At 42.0% G+C, this 18458-nt stretch overlaps 1 long non-coding RNA gene across 1 annotated transcript; it reads left to right on the forward strand.

Annotated features, from left to right (window-relative positions):
* Positions 1–2: 2 nt before the first annotated feature.
* LOC115087799 lies at positions 3–9229 on the forward strand. The gene is made up of 2 exons (XR_003855616.1): positions 3–4065; positions 4131–9229. It is a non-coding gene; the product is annotated as an uncharacterized LOC115087799 (long non-coding RNA).
* The last annotated feature ends 9229 nt before the right edge of the window (positions 9230–18458 follow it).

Below are 18458 nucleotides of genomic sequence, written 5' to 3' on the forward strand. Positions count from 1 at the left end.
GGGGGGGGGGGGGGGGCAGGTGCAAGGCAGAAGGTGCCTAGGTAATCCCCTTGCACCGGCCCTGTGTAAAATGTATGCGTGTACTTATATGCAAACTGGGGAGAGTTGTTCCATAGGGCAGAGTTGCGGAAGAGTTGGGACTTAGGCATGTAGTTTTTGATTTTAAAAACTATCTCGATAGAGCTGGTGTTTCTGTGTGCGACTTATTTCATGCACACATCAGGCCCACGTAACCCATGAATTTTCTAAGTGAAGTGATGTGCTTAGGCTTGCTTGGAAAATTCAAGGGAAAGTCTGTACCTGAAAGGCACTCACAGACTTTATCTGAGTAAGCACTGTTATAAAATGACCCTCCTGATATCAAATTTCTCCCTTTTAGAGGGTCCTTTTATAACTGTGTGTTCAAGTAAAGTCTGCCCTTACTTACCATTTGTGCTCAGACTTCATCCAAAATTTCCAAAGTGAGAATGTAGGCCCCTAAGTATGCTTTGAAAACTTGCAGGGACTTGGCCTGCTACACACACAGAATTCCACGTGCAATGTTACACCTGCTCACTCGAGGGCGTAACTCGTGTGGGTTAACTTACATGTGCCCTTTTTTAAATTCAAAGACCGTGCATGCGAGTCCCAACCCCACCCCCCGCAACTCTCCCCAGTTCACATAAAAGTATGCACGGAAGCAGGTCACACGCACACTTCCACACGTGCAGGGTCTCAGGCATTTATGTGCATAGAGCCATATTTTATGCTCATCAGTTGGCTGGGAAAAAAATGCCCTTAAAGTCAACAGAGAATACATTTGTGAACTCTGGGGAACATTTGAGCGAGTGTTCATGAAATGAAAGTTGTACTGTTTTGTGCATACGTGTACTGTATAGACCATCAAGAAAGATGATCTCTGGAGATGAGGAACTCAGAGGTAAGTCAGAAACGGATGACTGGGAGATTTCATGGGCCTGAAAGATGCAATGGAGTACATTTTCAAGAGCATGGTTGGGACTAAGGCATGTAAAATAAGGAGCTACGTGCTGATGTTGGTCATTTGCACTTAAGTGGATTTTGGCTTGCTTCAAAATATGCACAAAAATTCATAACAAACATAAATTTGGCCGCCTAAACAGAGGCATTCTGGGGGAGCGACACAGATTAACACATGGAACTTGAATTTTCAAAAGTAATGTGTACAAACGGCATGTTATTTACATAGGTAAGCCCTATACTGGTGGTTAAACCTGGATGGCAGGGGTCACATGAGATCCCGTGGCCAGCTCCTGTCTCTCTGTCCCACAACGCCGGGATGTCAGGTTCTTTTCAGTAGGGGTGGGTGGGGGGATGAATACTCCTTCAAGGCCCAAGGTATAGAGTTGAATCTCTGTATCTTCTCCTGGGGAACTCTTTCTTTCAATGTAAATGGGAGGAATACGAATACCAATAAAATACTCTGGATGCTCAGATTGAGTATCCAAACAAAACTTTACTGCAGAAATGTCTTCAGAAACAACTTTGTGGCACTATATACACCAGCTCCTGCTACAAACAGCTTGTTATCACAGTTCTCTAATCCTCTTTATCTGTGCAAGTGTCTCTCAGTAAATGGGCCAAGGGGAGAACTCACCCTCCAGGGCATGGAAAGGCAAGGCTTCCCAGGTGGAGAGGGAGATCCTATTTATGGGTGAAAAATCCCCTTCCAAAAAAAATACCGGCAGACAAAAACAGGGTCTCAAACACTATGCAACTCTCACTTGTACCTCTTCTTCCCAGAGTGAAGACTCCAGATGGGGGGGTCTGCAGGTGTGACGAAAAAGATTTTATTCACGGTTCTCTTTCTCCAGGTGGCACATGGGATCGTTCAGGTGAAAAGTCCAGGCAGCTGGGGACAATCAGCTCTTCTCATTTTCCCCACTCCAGGGCAGGAAGGGTGGCAACAAAAATGCTCCTCCCAGATCCACAAATTAAAGTCTTTACTCAAAAGTCCAAAAACTCTGAAATTCTCTTGCAGTAGGTCACCACTATCCACCAACCTCAGATTGTTGGCTGGATCAGGGAGAGCCTTCCCTATCCTGGCCACCTCAGAAAAAGACTTTCCCATAATCCTTTCCCAGACAAAAAGCCAGGTGTCTTGCAAGGAAAATAAAAACTCCCAAAACTCAGCAGACACTGGACCTCTCTTGCAACAGGTAATCACTGGTCACCTTCCACAGATTGTGAGAAAGAGCGGGCAGAGTCTTTTCTATCGTGGCCACTTCAGAAAGGGAATTTCTTGTAATCCCTTGATGGGCCAAAAACCAGGGATCTCACAAAAAAAAAAAAAAATCAGCAAAGATCTCAGGAACAAAACACTAGATACAGCCCAACCAGACAGGTTATGTGCTGAAAGGGGGTAGTCTCTCACCTCTCCTGGATTATAGATCACAATCCTTGGAACTGGCACAAATTATAAACAAGGAAAAGTTGCTATTTCCTCTCAAATCTAAACCAAATCTGCACAGCCACACACACTGATCTCTTCTGCCACCTGCTTTTATACGGGCAGCGGGTTAGCCATTCCAGCAACCTCTGTGGAGATGCTGTTCTGAAATGGTCCAACCCCTCCCTCCTTTGCCTATCTCAACTCCTAGCTCAAAAGGCTTAGGAGCTAGGGCCAGCTGGTAATGCCACACACACAGGTCACATTATGCCTGTTTTGGTAAAAGTTAAATGCATATCTCTACCTTCATAACAACTTGATATTCCAACTCAATTTACATGCTTATCTTATGTTTGAAAATTGGGTTGTTTTGTGTGTGATGGAAATTATATGCCATTGCCATTGCGTACCATTGCAGTTAAGCATATTACTGAAGACTTAAGCCGAGATACTACAGAGCTGACTTGCCTGTTATTGACAAGCAATTCTACTGGACAGTTGCTTCTTGCAAAATTTTTGCTGGTGAACAGTTGATCAGAATTATGAAGAGGCACTTTATAAAGTGAAAGAAATTTACAAAGGGTCTGATTTTGGTGAAAAATAAGAGACCCATATGTCCTGATGGCTTTTGGTCCATCCTGATCAGTTTGTGTAACCCGGTTTGGTCATTTTGAGCAGAATGAGCAGCCTCTGAAGATTCGTAACTGCAAGAGACATGGGGTAAACAGCAGGGCCATTGCAAAGTGCGGGGAAGAAGGTCAACTGCCTTAGGCACCAAGCCGGGGATGGGGGGAGGAGCCATGTCACCCTTTTGAGTTAGTTTGGGAGTCTGGGAGCATGTGAGTCTGAAAGGAAAAGGGGTGCTGAGAGCAAACTTTGTCCAGTGCACTGTTTTGCCCAGCGACTGTCCTGGTAAACAGCCTTAAAAATGCACGCTCAGGCACATAGGTACTTGTGTGCACATCTTTTGGCTCCGCCCCAGAACCCCCATGCCCCAGCTAAATCACACTCCTTTTTTGTTCCAAGTGAGATATTCATGGATCGGGAGATGTGCGCGCATGTAGATGGCTTTTAAAATGAAATGGACACGCGCTTGTCCTACATGTGTGAACATCTTCCAATTCTGGTGCATGCCTGGCTTTTAAAATTCAGCTCATAAGTGGGCAATGTTCAAAGACCCCCATTTCCATGAATAAATAGCTATTTGCCTGTGGAAATGGCTTTTGAAACTTACCCTCAAAGTGATTTGTCTGATTTTACCGCCTTCAAAATTTTCAGAAAATGGAAGGGAAGCAGATTTCCAGGAAAGGTGGCAAAGGCCAAAGGTCTTGATCCTTAAGTTTAGTGAACCAATTATGTTTTATTTATAGCATGAACAAACCTCACCCCAAAATCGAGCATTTCATCTTAACCAGCGGCCATATTTGTCCCTGTGCCTCTTTAAAGCAAAGATTAAGTAGCAGGACGAGGACCCAAAGAGATGAATTACCTAAGCGCCATTCAATTAGCTGTAGGATTTTATTAGCAGTTAGAAATAATCTTGATCACAAATTCGCATAGTTATGATTTTATTTGTCTATTGCATAATTTGTGTCAGCTTTTATTGTTGGGAACTACTCAGGTTAATTCAGAGGAGCAAGTTATTAATATCTCCTTCAGTAGATATTTATTTATTATTTACATGCATATATATAGATAGATAGATAGATAGATAGATAGATAGATAGATAGAAAGGAGGTACAACCATACAGAAAATTTTGTTTTGAAAAGTAAACCTGCAGAGTCGTTGGGTGGAGATGATAGTTGTATTAGGCTAATGGATGCCCCCTTTACCCTGGTGGTCCCACATTTGCTAGCCTAGTGAAGGCATAAATTCTGGCTGATTTAGTTTAAGCAGAGAATCAAAGACTATATCCAAGCTGCCAGCTGTAAAAACTTGTTTGCTTTTAGGATATTACTCCTCCTTCTTTTTAAAGCCACACAAAGTAATCACTGGCTCAGCTGGTCAAATTGGCTTCAGTGAGAAAGTGGCGCTTTTTTAGAGGCCTCAGCAGAGAGGTGAAAGACAGAACAGACGTGGTGACCGAATGATGACCTTCTTCTCCTGAGAAGTGAGTCCCCCCTTCCAGAAAATGGATGAGTTACTTTGGTGGGGTGAGAGGCTGCACCTTCTGCCTCTACTCACCGAACTCTGGAAAAAAGGATCATGCTATGAGGTGAAAGGGAGGCAGATTCAGACATAATGCAAGCTAGCGTTCCCTCACAGATAGTATAGGTGGCGCATGGAGCAGCTTCCCAACGCAGGAAGTGGAGGCAGAATCATCAATACCATTAGTTAGGATAGTCTGGGAGAAGCAGAGAAGATATTTGACGGTGGGGAAGCATGAGTAAAACCAGAAGCTCAGGCAAGATCTGTGAAGTTGCAGTAGAAAGGAGGAACAGAAATATAGAAACAGCAGGTGAGGACTGCAAGGCACATCTATTCCCACTTCACTTTTCCTCCCTCTGCTTTTTGTCAGCTTTGGCTCCATTTTGCTCTCCTTTCCTTCTTCTGTTAGAAATCTCAGTGTCCTCATTGATCTCACACTCTCCCCCTGTTTGTATCGGTTCTTTGTTCGTCTCTCAGCTTTCAGCTATTTAATATAAAACACCTTTGTGATTCTCTCTTTTGATTCTTGTCATCCTCTACTGTGTGCACTTATTTTGTCCTGTCTAGATTGCTGTAATGCACTGCTGGCCTCCCCCAGACCTCTCTTTGCCCCTTCAGGGTTTACAGTTGTAACCTTTGCATGGCAGATGGGTTCCAAACCCCTCTCTTGTTTACTGGGTTCTTTAAATAGTGGTTGAGCAGTTCTAATAGTGGAGGGGGGCTCCAGGTGATTTTTCCACTGGACAGGGTGAAGGTCCCCTCTGCGGCTAGGAATACAGTCTACTGTTTTGGATCCAGCGACTGTTCCTTTTTTCCCCCAATCTTCACCTCACTTGAGCCCTGGATGCTCACATTAAATAACTGCGGTCCAGTCACCGGTGAATGAGAATGCTGTAGCCCATGAGCAATGTAAGTCAGGCCAGGGAGCAGAGATACCAGGAGATGGAGGAGCTGGCGTTTGAGGTCCTGGCCTGTGTGGAGATGAACATGTGTGCTGTCATCCAGGAGAGGGGAAAGGCTACCTAAATGAAACCTGACACCAAAAGTTAAGTAGCACGATAAGTCAGAACAGCAAGGCCATAATCTCCATAAAGGGAATAAATCATATACAATATTATGCAGTGAAAATCATTGCTGAGAGAGTCCTGCCAACAAGGACACAGGGCTAGAAGAAAAAGCTTCTAGAGGAGAGAATAAAATTGCAGCGGGCAGAGATATCACTGGTAGATTATCTCAAAGGACCGGTGATGCTAAAAATAATGAGAAAAATTCAAAATCTCGAACTGAAAAATGGTACACGAACGGAAGAAGATCTTAAGTTCATATATTCCAATAACTAAACTAAAAATAACAGCAGAAGGATAAAAATTGCAGAGTTATGAAGAAAACAGGAATGAGTGACATCAAAATAAAATATTTAGGCAGGCCCCCCTCCCCAAGCAAATCTACAGGGAATCTAGGACGGACACGTGCTGTTAAAACACCATCAACCCAAAGCTGAAACAGAAAAGTTTTGGAAACATTTATATGAGTATCACATAGAGCACAACAGAGAAGCAGAATGGCCACGCAGTGTACAGAGGAACATGGAGAAGACAAACATCATAATAAGCAATGGTCTGAAGTAACAACAAAAAGGCTGGGAACCAGGTTAAAAAGAGCCCAAAAATTAACATCCCTCCATCAAGACATAGTAAATAGCAAGAATCAACATGATCTGGCAGCCAGAACTAACATCACAATGGCTTAACAACAGGACAAACATTTCTCTTTCCAAAAAGGAAATCAATAATGTGCCTAGCTACAATCTACCAACAATAGATGCAGATAGAATAAATGATCACATAGTGCCCTCCAGAATCAGCCTACAATAGATACAGACAGAATAAATGATCACATAGATGTTAATAGCATCTTGGTAATAGAACAGAAGGACAACAAAAGAGGAGCATAATAGAACCAAAACCAGTTGATGCTGAATAAAACCATCACTGTAAGCTTTAAGAAAATTCAGGACCTTAGTATAGCATGGATTGACTATAAAAATGCTTTTGACAGCATCCCCACAATCTTGGATAATAGATTGCCTTGAAATGCACAGAGTGAACCTTGGATTAATTGAATACATCAAGTTTACCATGTAAATATGAAAGACAACACTCCATCTGATTATGAAGATGGACAATATGTCATTCCTAACATTAAGATCTAGCAAGGAATATTCCAAGTAGCTTCCCTGTCACCACTTCTGTTTTTTGCTAGCACTGAATCTACTGAGTATTCTTATTAACTCCTTGAACAATGGATTTAGCCTTAATCCTAGAGACACTAAAGATCCACAGATAACATTGCTCCTACTATTTGAAGATGATCTTAAACTTTACAGCTTCTGAAATTGTCACTTAGTGGAACAACTCCAAGAAGTGAGGTGATTCGCAGATGATATCAGGATGATATTTAGCCTTGACAAAGGTACTAAGGCAACATTTCTTTATGGAAAATTAAGCAAAACCGAAATCATCTCTCTGACTGAAGATTGTAACATAAAATCTGGAACAGGAAGGTGTAAAAACATATTTAGGAGTAGAAGAAGGTGCAACAATCCAGTACCAATTACTGAAAGAAAAGATTAGCAAAGAATATGACAGGAGACTGAAATTGATATTGAAAAGTGCTTTGACAGCATGGAATAAAATACAAGCTATCAGCTAACTTTTAATCCCTGCACTCTCCTACCATTTTAGAATTGTAGTCTGGACCTCAAACAGTTGGTCTCAAACAGTCTAATAAGTAATCTATAAGAATCAGTGTATGAAGGTGATATAGTTTTTACAGTAACAGATTACACATATAGAGCTGTATTAGAGGCTTCCAAATATACTTAACATCATCCAAAGATCCAAATACTTAAAAAGCGCTGAAGTATGAAAGTTAGCAACTAAATTGGCCTCCATCTTTAAGCTTGGATAGTTATTTTGATGAGTAGATAAAAATGAGTGAAAATCTACCAGACTCTTGCGGAAAGCAGCAACAGAATTTACAAAAAAAGAAAAAAACCTGTTTAAAGAGTTGGACTAGCCAACATAAAAAAAAACCTATTGGCTAAAGTACAAATACAGTGAAAAATACAAAGAGTTACTTCTGCAAAAACAAGTATATCAAAACACAGGAATGACTAAGGGGAGGTGAACATAAACCTAAGGATGAGAGATTGCAGCCAGTAATTGCAGCACTGGGCAAGATGGTTCATAGCCACCACAGAAAAAAATGGATATTCCCATTTCAACTGATAAAAAGCTTGATGTAAGAAAGCCAGATATTATAGTAAAGGAGACAAATGCAAGAACAGTATTGATAATTTATTTATTTGATTTATATTCCACGTTTCAGTTCCGAATGACTATGCCATACAATGTATGGAGAGAGAGAGAAGACCCTCAAGCACCAATTAATGTAATCGGAGACCAAGAAAATGTGGCAGAAAGATACAGAAATAATCCCAATTTTCTTGGACATCACAGGCCTGATTAAAAAGAACTTCCAAGCACACCTTGATATGTTGCTTTCAGATATTACATCTTATGAACCCCAAAGCCCTTTTTGGCAAAATGCAAGTATTGAGGTGAGCATTACCAGTAAATTTGAGAGATTCAGATTTTATCCACCATACCCTGGCTTATGAATGAGGTTCATTCTTGTCACGGTGTGCACAAAACAAACCCATTTGGAGACGTTACTACAGCAAAAACTCCTTACTGAATGAATTCATTTCTGGAAAACGAGCACATCACTTCCATACCATAGACATAGACACTTACTCGGTTTCTCCAGCCGAGTCAGATGGTGAGACTTCTAGTAAAGTATGGTTCTCCATTGGTCATTCCCATAGTCTTCCTTGTTTGTAGTTCATTTGGCCTAGGAGTGAACTAGGCAGTGCTTCTTCATGCGGTGAACTGCACAGAAGACTGCTTCTTCACCACTATTCATTGCAGACCTCTCTCAAGAAAGAATTCTAAACTTATTCTCTCCTCCCACTACAAACCTCGCCATACTGTATATACGCAAAAGATGCCACTGATGACCTCATCAAGGCTTAAATTCAGGAAAGTCCCTTGCTTTTATAGACAAGGGTTACATTTATTTATGTATTTATTTATTTATTTTGAATTCTTATATACACCGACATTCCTGTAAAGTATACAGATCATACCGGTTTACAGTGTAACATAACTGTCGCGAGTGGCGATTACATAGAACATACATAGAACATACATTTATGTGATTGGGCTGCACAAAGTTTGCTGCTCGCCTTCTCTTTCCCCTTGTTTCTCTCAGACCATCCCTTGAACCCCTGACAAGTATTCTTGCAGTATAATATTCCGTTTCCTTTCAAATATATTTATGGCTCTGTTTCTCTTTATCTATCCTTCATGTCACGCTATGTCCCTTCTCGCTCACTCCCACACTCCTCACTGTTCATCTTTTTCCTGCCTCAAGGTCTTCTCTCTACTTGCACTATTCCTCTGTAATTCCCTCTCTATTGATATAATATCTCTGCCTTATCCTCTTGATCATACCTAAAAGCCTAGCTCTTTCCTCTGCGCCATCTACCATGTTGATTTTGGCATGTGAAGCCTTCTAGATAAAGGTGCCTTCTAAATACTGAAATAAACAGACCTAGAACTAATCAAGAAAATCAAGTGGCCCTTCTTTGTAGTATCCTAAACTTCTTGTATAAAACTGAAGTAAACCTGAAGTAAGAGTTCAAAAATCTTACCCATGAGAGTTGAGTATTATTATTATGAGGGCAATTTGCAAAGCCGATTACCAGGGTAATTTGGTCTATTTGAATATTGGCCTCCTCTGCTCAGTTAAAAGTATGCATGGATTTCCATAATGACCATACTGTTGGCCAGGTTAAAAAGGCATTCTATAGGGGTAGGGGGCATGCTGCTTGGGGGGGGGGGGGGGGAAACAGTATGCATGCTTGAGATTTTCAAAAGAATGCACATTATTTTACCCCCTCTCAGCCACCCGCACAAATCTTTGAAAATTATCTGCAAAAGCACAGGTGGCAAAAGAACCCCAGTATATTGTACCTACCCAGGCTCTTTGAAGATTTTCCCCCTCTGTTCCTAAATGAATGCTGATTGGGAGTCTGATGGGCAGGTAAAGTCAAATGACTGCCTCAGGCAGGAAGAGAAGGTTGAAGTTTAAGGAGTTTCCAGTACAAGAGAACCCAGTTAATGGAATGAGGCACTACCTCAAGACCCTTAAGCAAGAATGAGTCAAAGTCCAAGAGTGGAAGCTACACATTTGGTCAGCTATCAACATCCTTAAATAGGATAACATCAGAAGAGATATCAGTTCTAGCTAAGTCCCTAAAAATAATACTGACATCATAGAAGAACACTGGAGTAGGGTGAAATTTTGACTTTTTTGTCCTGCCTTACCAAGCTTTCATAATTTATATCATTCTATATTTTCTTGTTTAAATTGCAATATTAGTATCAGCTTCCAGAAGCATGATAATGTTTCAAAAACTGGATACATGATAAGTTTTTTTTTTTATACTTGCAAGACTTACAACTTGACACAGTTACATGGAGGAGAGACAGACAAGGAAAAGGTCCTCTCTGTTAGAAGTGAGGATATCCTTGAAAGGACAAGGACAGGAAACAATGGGGGTTTTATCCAGCCAGTGGCCAGCTTGCAAAGTTGGTCAGATAAACTTCTTTGGCTAACTTTGCAGGGTTATTCAGTGGCACAGCCACACAACTGAGTGTACCTGACTCTTGTAAAAGTCAGCCGGATAAATTTATCAGGTTCACTTTTGGACTAATCTACAGCCTGACCAGAGTTAGTCGGATAATATTGGACTTAGCTGGATAACTTATCCAGCTTAACTTCACATAGTCCCGGAACACACCTATATTATCTGGCTGTAGTTTAGCCAGATAATGAGCTATCCAGCTAAAACGTAGCCAGATGAGTAGTGGAAATATTCAAAAGTCGACATTTAGCTAGATAACTCACAGTTTATCTGACCAAATGCTGCTGAATATGGACCCCATTGTGTCTTATCTCCTTTCCAACGCAGACATCTGTCAGTTAATCAGAGGTATTTTCAGCTCTGGAGAATGAATTAGCCATGGTTTCCTTCTGCAAGGCTCTTGTCCATCCACCTTGAAGGCTTCTTGTAAAGGTAAGCCATACACAAATTTCCTGGAGGATATGACTTGGAAGTTGACTACATCTACAGAGTTTCCTAGAGTCTGCGGCCTAATTAATAGAAACTGGCTGGTGAAATCTTGCCACTTGCCGTTCTGGGTTCTCATCTTCCTAAAATTAATTTTTGTTCTCATTTTTTTTCACTATTTCTTTTTTTAAAACTAAAAAAATTAACTTCCTTATATTCCCACAAAGTTTGATCAACAATGGTTTTGCTGATTTCAAATTATGCATTATTCAGTGAATCCAAATTATGTCAGTACTGTTACTGCTACTCGTTTATAAAGCCATATTTAAACTTGTCAACTTGATTGTAACATAAATTTGAATTGTGCACTATAGTTCATTCATGTATATATGTGTGAAAATCTGTATACATGGTTTAAGTACTATATGTATTCATCTGCAAAGGATGACCAAGGGATATTAAATTCTTTGATGCTCATGTCTTATGAGCGTGTATCTGTCCATGATTACTGAATGTTAAGGGGTAAATTTTCAGTAAAGCACCCAACCACAAAATTACCCAGGCAATTTTAAGCCTGCACAGAAGAAAGTGATTTTTGAACACAAGGTACCCAGGTATATTGCCTTTGAAAATTGGGTTGTTGTGTGGTAGATGTATGCGTGCACATTTAGGTGAAGAAAACAGGGTTATAACGTTAGGCAGGCACCTTAGCAGGATGTTGTCCAGCCATGCATGCATAGTGCCCCGCACCCCCGTACCCCTCTTCCCCCGAGAATGGCTGTCCTTATGTGACAAAGATGGCTGAAAAGCCATTTATCCACTTATGGCTGACTTACACTGTTAACTTGATTTTAATCCATGTAACAGGCAATAAAGTTTTTGAAAAATTACCCCTTAATTTTAAACAAGGCATTATTTTTGTGCCAAATAAGTTATATGACGACTATAAGAGGTCACGGCATGAGGCTTAAAGACACAGAAGTTAAGGAAATATTTCTTCAGGGAAGGGGCAGGAGATGTTTGGAACGGCCTCTCGGGGGAGGGGATGGAGGGAAAGGCCAGTAGCAGAATTCAAGAAAGCCTGGAATAAGCACAAAGGGATCCTGAGTCGCAGGGAAGTGAGGGCAGAACTAGAGTTCAAAATAAAAAAAAAGTAAGTTGTATCTCCATGGTATTGCAATGAGAAAAGGGAATGGATTGCCTAAATGGACAGGGCGGTTATTATCAACCAGCATATTCTCTGCATCTGTTGTTACATAGTCTGATTGGAGGTCACATGATCCCCTTTTGTTCTGGCAGCTTTCCTTTAGTTTATGGGATTCCAGCCCGCTTATTCTCTGCTCTCTGCAATGTAACACTGCACGACAATACAGAGAGCTAAAAACTCCCATCCAGCTTCATAGGCTAGCTCTTAAAACTCCTTTCTTGCAAGATGAAACGGAGACAAGCACAAACTGGAACAAAGTCTTTGAACTGTGTCACTGATAGAGTAAAGGCTTCCCTTGAATATTCGGCTGAACCATTCAAGAAAGTGATGCTTTCTGCAGGGTTTCAGAGAGACAGGGGGACAGGGAACTGCAGGCATAGCTGGGAGCTGTTTTCTGAAAGGCGGGGTTCTTGTGCGGTAATGTCTGATCTCCTAGGGGCCGATGCAATACAGTGCGCTCAGGCGAGCGCACTGAATAACCCGCACTCCGATATGGGTTAAATAGGGGCTAACCCACCCCCTAATGCAATAGGAGGATTAGCGCCTATTTAACGCGTGTCGGATGCGGAGTGAATGTATTAGTGCTCTTCACATGCAAATGCATGTGAATGAGCCTATTACTCATTCACTCCGCATGTAAAAAAATAAATGTGCGTCTCAGATGCACATTTATCGCTCAGCTATTAACGCCTGCCTGGAGCAGGCGTTAATAGCTGAGCGCAGGTAAAAGAAGTACAGAAAAAACTGCTTTTCGGTACTTCTTTTTTTTAAGTAAAAAACCCCCCAAAACGCGGCAGACCACCGAGTTATGAAAACCGACGCCAAATTTACCGGCGTTGGTCTTCATAACAGCCGCGGTGGGGTCGCATTAGCAAGGAAGCGCTAAGGTTGCACAAGCGACCCTAGCGCTTCCTTGCTAGTGCGACCCCTTAATTTGCGTATTGCATGGCGCCCCCCCTTGCGGGCACCATGCGTGCGTTAAGAAAGCGGGCGCTGAAAAGTCAGCGCCAGCTTTCCACGAAAAATATTGCATCGGCCCCCTAGAATGCAGACTTTCTTGCACTGCACTTACCTGGCCCCAGAGGCAGGCAGAGCTCTGGAGTCTCAATGCACAGATGACATGATGGTGCATGGAAGAGGGCTTTTGCTTTCTTAGGAACTGGGGAACATTTTTGGGAAAGGGGGTTGGGGGTGGGAAGAGCATAGTCCAATGGGCTACGCTCCACCTTAACCAGGGTGAAACACCAGGCTGCTGGGGCTAACATTCGAAAAAGGAGACGGAGTGGGTTTTTAAAACTAGATTATGAGGGAAAGCCGACAGTCACTCAGGAGCACATGGTTCAGAATCAGGGAATGCTTATTTTGTGTGGTAGGTCCAATTTTGTGGAATAAACTTCCTTACGAATTATGTACAGAACATTCTCTGTTCCAATTTAGAAAGAAGCTAAAAGCCTATTTGTTAAGGTTTCTGAGGAATGTCCTGATTAGACTATACTAGGGCTGTGGCAGCTACTAATATTAACATTAATGCATTTTTAAATGGTTTGATTATTTTATGTTGTGATGTGTTGTCTTTTATGTTTAAATTTTTGTATGTTCTTATGGATGTGATCTGTAAAGCCATCTACAAGTGTCAATAGTGCGGGTTACACATTTTTAAAATAAAGAAAATCTCCCACAGATGGATGTCAAAACAGGAAAGTTAGAATATCCCAGTAATCCTCAAGTACAATCACTCAGGTGGATTTAAATACAGAGCAGGCCAATATCAGTGATTCCAAATTAACTGTATTATAATAAGCAACAGAAATAAAAATCATACTTTTGACTGTCTCTATGCAAATGCCAGAAATAAAAACAATTAAGACGGTAACTTTTAAACCGGCATGCGAGCCCGACCCGTGCTCATATCTCCCAGTTTTGGCACGCGCCGGGCTTTTAAATTTCACCTTTAAGATTGGAGAGTTAAAATGGCCGGCATTAAATGAAGATATAAACATGGGGAGGGTAATTTGCAGGCAGCGCGCATTGGCTAAAATATGTGGGCGCTTTTTACCTACAGATGTTTGCCTGAATTTTCAAAGTGGATTTATGCGCAGAAATCCAGTTGAAACTTCACAGGGTATGCATAGAACCAGCGCTGACACAGACCTGTGGCATAAGTTTGTGCATGAATATTTACATGATTCCTTTTGAAAAGTGAAAGTGTGTGCGTAAACCATGTTCCCTGCACCAACTCTGCCACCTCAACCCCTGCTGAAATGTCTCTTTGTAGTAGCATAAAAGTATACGAGGAATTGTTTTTATGCACTCAATCCCCAAACCTCTGGCCATTTACATGCATAAAGCTGTTTGTTTTTATTTGTTCATTGATGTCTTTAAAAATTACCCCAATAGGCATCTTGGAGACCTGGTGGAAAGAGGTTGTTGGTTTCCTTACCGGAAGGAGTGTTCTAACTTGCTGGGGAGGTTCAAGTTAGATTGTGAGCCCTCTGTGGATAGGGAAATGCCTGCAGTACCTGAATGTAATCCACTTTGAAGTGTCAAAAGTGGAATATAAATTAAAAAATAAATAATAGTGGCTTGAGCAGCAGATGGTGTGCTCTAGCAGTACATATACTCTTGTCACCATCTTAGATTGTGGATTTTAGTTGGATTTTACTTCTGAATTCCAGTTTGAATTCTCAGACTTCAGTGGATTCTTAGTTTCATTTTCCTAAGTTGCCCTCTCATGGGTCTGCTTTTTTTTTTTGCCTTTTTTTGCTATATTGTGGACCACATCTCTGGAAACCCTCGTTTGTGAAAGCCCTGGTACCCCTTGCCAGAGAACTTCAGGAAGTCCCTTTGCATGGTTAGGCCTAGTCTGCTGCGCTCTCTATCCCACCTCCAGTGGCTGGATCAATCAGTGACCCGATGCATAGGAGTTCCAACTTTTGAGTTGTGTCTTCTATCACTATTTCTCCCATGTTAGGGGAGAAGGAAGGTTTATCACTCTTCTTGTCTCTTGTTGGTTTGTCCCTTTGAGTAAGATATTTTAATTTTGTTTATTCTGCACTGAGTGCTTGTGGTACCAGGGCCCCAGTTTGGGATTATTACGAAGAAAAGGTGTCTTTCACTCCGAAGGGTCCTGAGGAGTAGCTGTGTCATTGCAGAGGAAAGGAATCACATCCACTCCAAGACAGAAGGAGGTAAGGTATCATTCAAAAGTAATTTCACTAATGACTCAAGTGTCCTACATTTGGGAGGAGAGTGCCCCTTTGGTACTGCCAGAAGGAGATCTAGGAGTATAGAGAAGACCATTCAGAATAGATATGAAAATTGGAACTTTTCATTCTGTTAAGTAATTGGGGAAACTAATCTGACCATTTCACAATGGGAAGAATCGGATATACATTTGGGATTTGGAAGGACTATACTTTCTTCAATCTGAGTAATTGAAAAGGAGATACAAATTATTAAGGATTTGGCTTGATCAAATTAAGACTTTTACTGGAATAGTAAGGTCACAAATGTATTTTTTCAATAATGTACATCAATTTAATTTAACAACAAAGAGCTGTAAATGATTTTTCATCCATTTGATCAACTATCAGTAAAAGAAGTTGAAAACCATTCAGCTCCCAGAGTGTTTATTGCTTTCATATACTTTAGAGATCATTAGTGCTGCTTGCAGAGGGACATACTGTAGTGTGCTGTGTATTTGTGATTCATGCATTAGGGCCTTACATCTATTCCCCCTCACCCCCCACAGGGAATCCTGGACCATTCAGAAGTATAAACTATCCTGGAGAGCTTTTGCAAGTAGGGTCCCAGTTTTGTCCCACCCAGGGGTTACAAGAATAATCAATGAGCAACTGTAATACCAGGGTACAAACTACTATTTGTTGCGCTGTAGGTGGATTCTTGGGCTGAGGTGGGGTTGACGCAACCCCTAGGCAAGGACCTACGGGTCCCCACCGTCAGCAGGTGGAGTGAGCTAAAGCTAGAGGCCACTGGAGCTTCACCTATACCAGCCCACATTCCCCTCGGGTTGAGCCTTTAGGTGCCGGGGCTGGCAGGACTTAGGCGGGCCTCAAGGTTAGGTAAGGTCAGTAGGTAGTTCAGCCCAGAGGTTCAGCCCAGAGACAGCAGCGTAGGTCTATCCCGGACGGGATCCGGTACAGGAATTCAGGCACCAGGGAAGAAGGAGAGACTGAAGGTGCCTGAGCAAGGAAAGGCCAAAGCCTTAATAGTCCACGTCCAGAGAATAGGGACAGAGGTGTCACTGTCAAGCTTGAATCGAGGCTGGCGGCAAATGGAAGGTGTAGCAAGCAACGTAGAACTCTGGACTCAAGAAAGTCTATAATGTTGTCGTTTGTAGCAATGGTCAGGGCACGGAGAAAGCAGGCGTGGTCAGACGAAGCAATGGTTAAGGCACAGAGAAGGCAGGCGTGGTCAGGCGAAACAATGGTCAAGGCATGGAGAAGGCAGGTATGGTCAGGTGAAGCAATGGTCAAGGCTCAGAGAAGGCAGGCGTGGTCAGATGAAACAATGGTCAAGGCACAGAGAAGGCAGGCGAGGTCAGGTGTAGCAGTGGTCAGGCTTGGAGAAGACAGGCAAGGAGAGATGTAGCAATGGTCAAAACCAGGAAGACAATCCAACACACAGACGAGACGAATAGGGAACCAGGAACCAAAAGGAACACAGAGCAAGACAAAGAATGGAGGCAACGAGTATTTGGAGACCTGAAGCAGGAAACCAGAGGAGACCTGTTGCAAAGGCAACACTGAGGAGCGCGGCCTGAGCATTTATACCCTGAAGGATCTGATGTCAGCATCCAGGTCCGCTGCCAGGTTCCCGCCGTGGCCCTTTTAAAGATTTACTAAAGCGCACACGTGCGCGCCTAGGAGAGGCGTGGCACTGCTGGCGGCATCTCTCCACGAACCCCACAGAGAGGCCCAACAGACAGAGACATCTTGGCCGGAGGTCCCGGGCAGCGGGGCAGGGCCGGAGGTGCTGGTTGGAGCTCGAGGTTGGGGCTGGTGGCCCACTGCCGCCAGCGACGGGGAGCTGAAGGCTGGAACCTGCTTGGAAAGGTGAGAGGGACACCCCGCGGGGCTGCTGTGGGTGGCGAGCATAACAGTATTAAAGTGACAAAGCAGGTCAAATTGATGGAGGGATGACTCTGCTTGTTAAGGATGGCATAAATTAAGTGAATAAAAATTCCACAGAAAACAAATTGCACTTTGATATCTTTATAGATAGAAATTCCATGTGTGACTTGGAAGAGTATAGTAGTGGGGATATTTTTCACTGCTCGCCTGGTCAGGATGAAGAGGCAGACTGTTAGACAGGATAATAAAACTGGCAATGCAATAATAATGGGAGATTTCAATTACCCCATTATTGAGTGGTAAATGTCTTATCAGGACATGCTAAGGAAGTAAAGTTCATAGATGCTGTAAATGACTGGATTAGGGAGCAGCTGATCCTGGAACCAACAAAAAAGGAGAACTATTTTAGATCTAGTTCTCAGTGGAATGGAATGCAAAACCTGGAATAGGAGGTAAAGATGGTGGAGTCGCTTGGCAATAGTGATCATGAAGCAATCAAATTTGACATAATCATTGGTAGAAGGAAATTATTTTATTTTATTTTATTTCTTCAAAGGCATATTCCACCGCCTCCACTCACAGAGCTCTTAGAGTGTTCAGAGTAGATTACAACATTCTGTATTAAAATGAAATAATACAATAACTTACAATACATATTTATAAAACATAACTATCACTCAAAAGCTTCCCTGAACAAAATTGATTTTAGCTGTCTTCTGAAGTCCTTCATATTGGTTTGAGACCTGAGTTGATCAGGAAGAGAATTCTCATAACTATAGTTGCATATGAAAAAGCCCTTGCCTTTGTTCTTTACAGATGGAATACATTAATTGCTGGCACCCTTAACAAGATTTTATTTGTTGACCGCAAACTACGATTAGGTTTATATCATTCCAATATTTTCTGTAAAATACATCTGCAATCTGATGTCATAAGCTTATACATTAAAGTAATCAGCTTAAATTTAGATCCTGACTTTACTGGCAGCCAGTGCAGTTCCCTTAAGGTAGGCTGAATGTGTTTATTCTGACGCAATCCCATTAAGGTACGTGCAGCTGCATGTTGAATCAATTGCAACACATGCAATAGTTTATTAGCTAAACCTACATAAAGGGAACTGCAATAGTCTGAGCCAAAACCAATGCTTGTAGAGCAGTCCTAAACATTGCCTTTGGTAGTACCTTTCTCAATAATTTAATGAACTCAACTTAAAAAAGGAGGATTGACCCACCCGTCAGACCTGCGAATAAAGAGTACGCTGGGAGTCCAAAAGGATACCCAGATTTCTTACTTCAGTTAAAACGTGCAAAAGAATATTCTCAACTATGATTGATGGGACTGCTGACATCAGAGCAGGTGGACCCATAGTAATTTTGTTTTCTCCAAATTCAATACTAGCCCA

The sequence above is a fragment of the Rhinatrema bivittatum genome, chromosome 3 (assembly GCF_901001135.1).
Source record: "Rhinatrema bivittatum chromosome 3, aRhiBiv1.1, whole genome shotgun sequence".
NCBI classification, from domain to species: Eukaryota; Metazoa; Chordata; class Amphibia; order Gymnophiona; family Rhinatrematidae; genus Rhinatrema; species Rhinatrema bivittatum.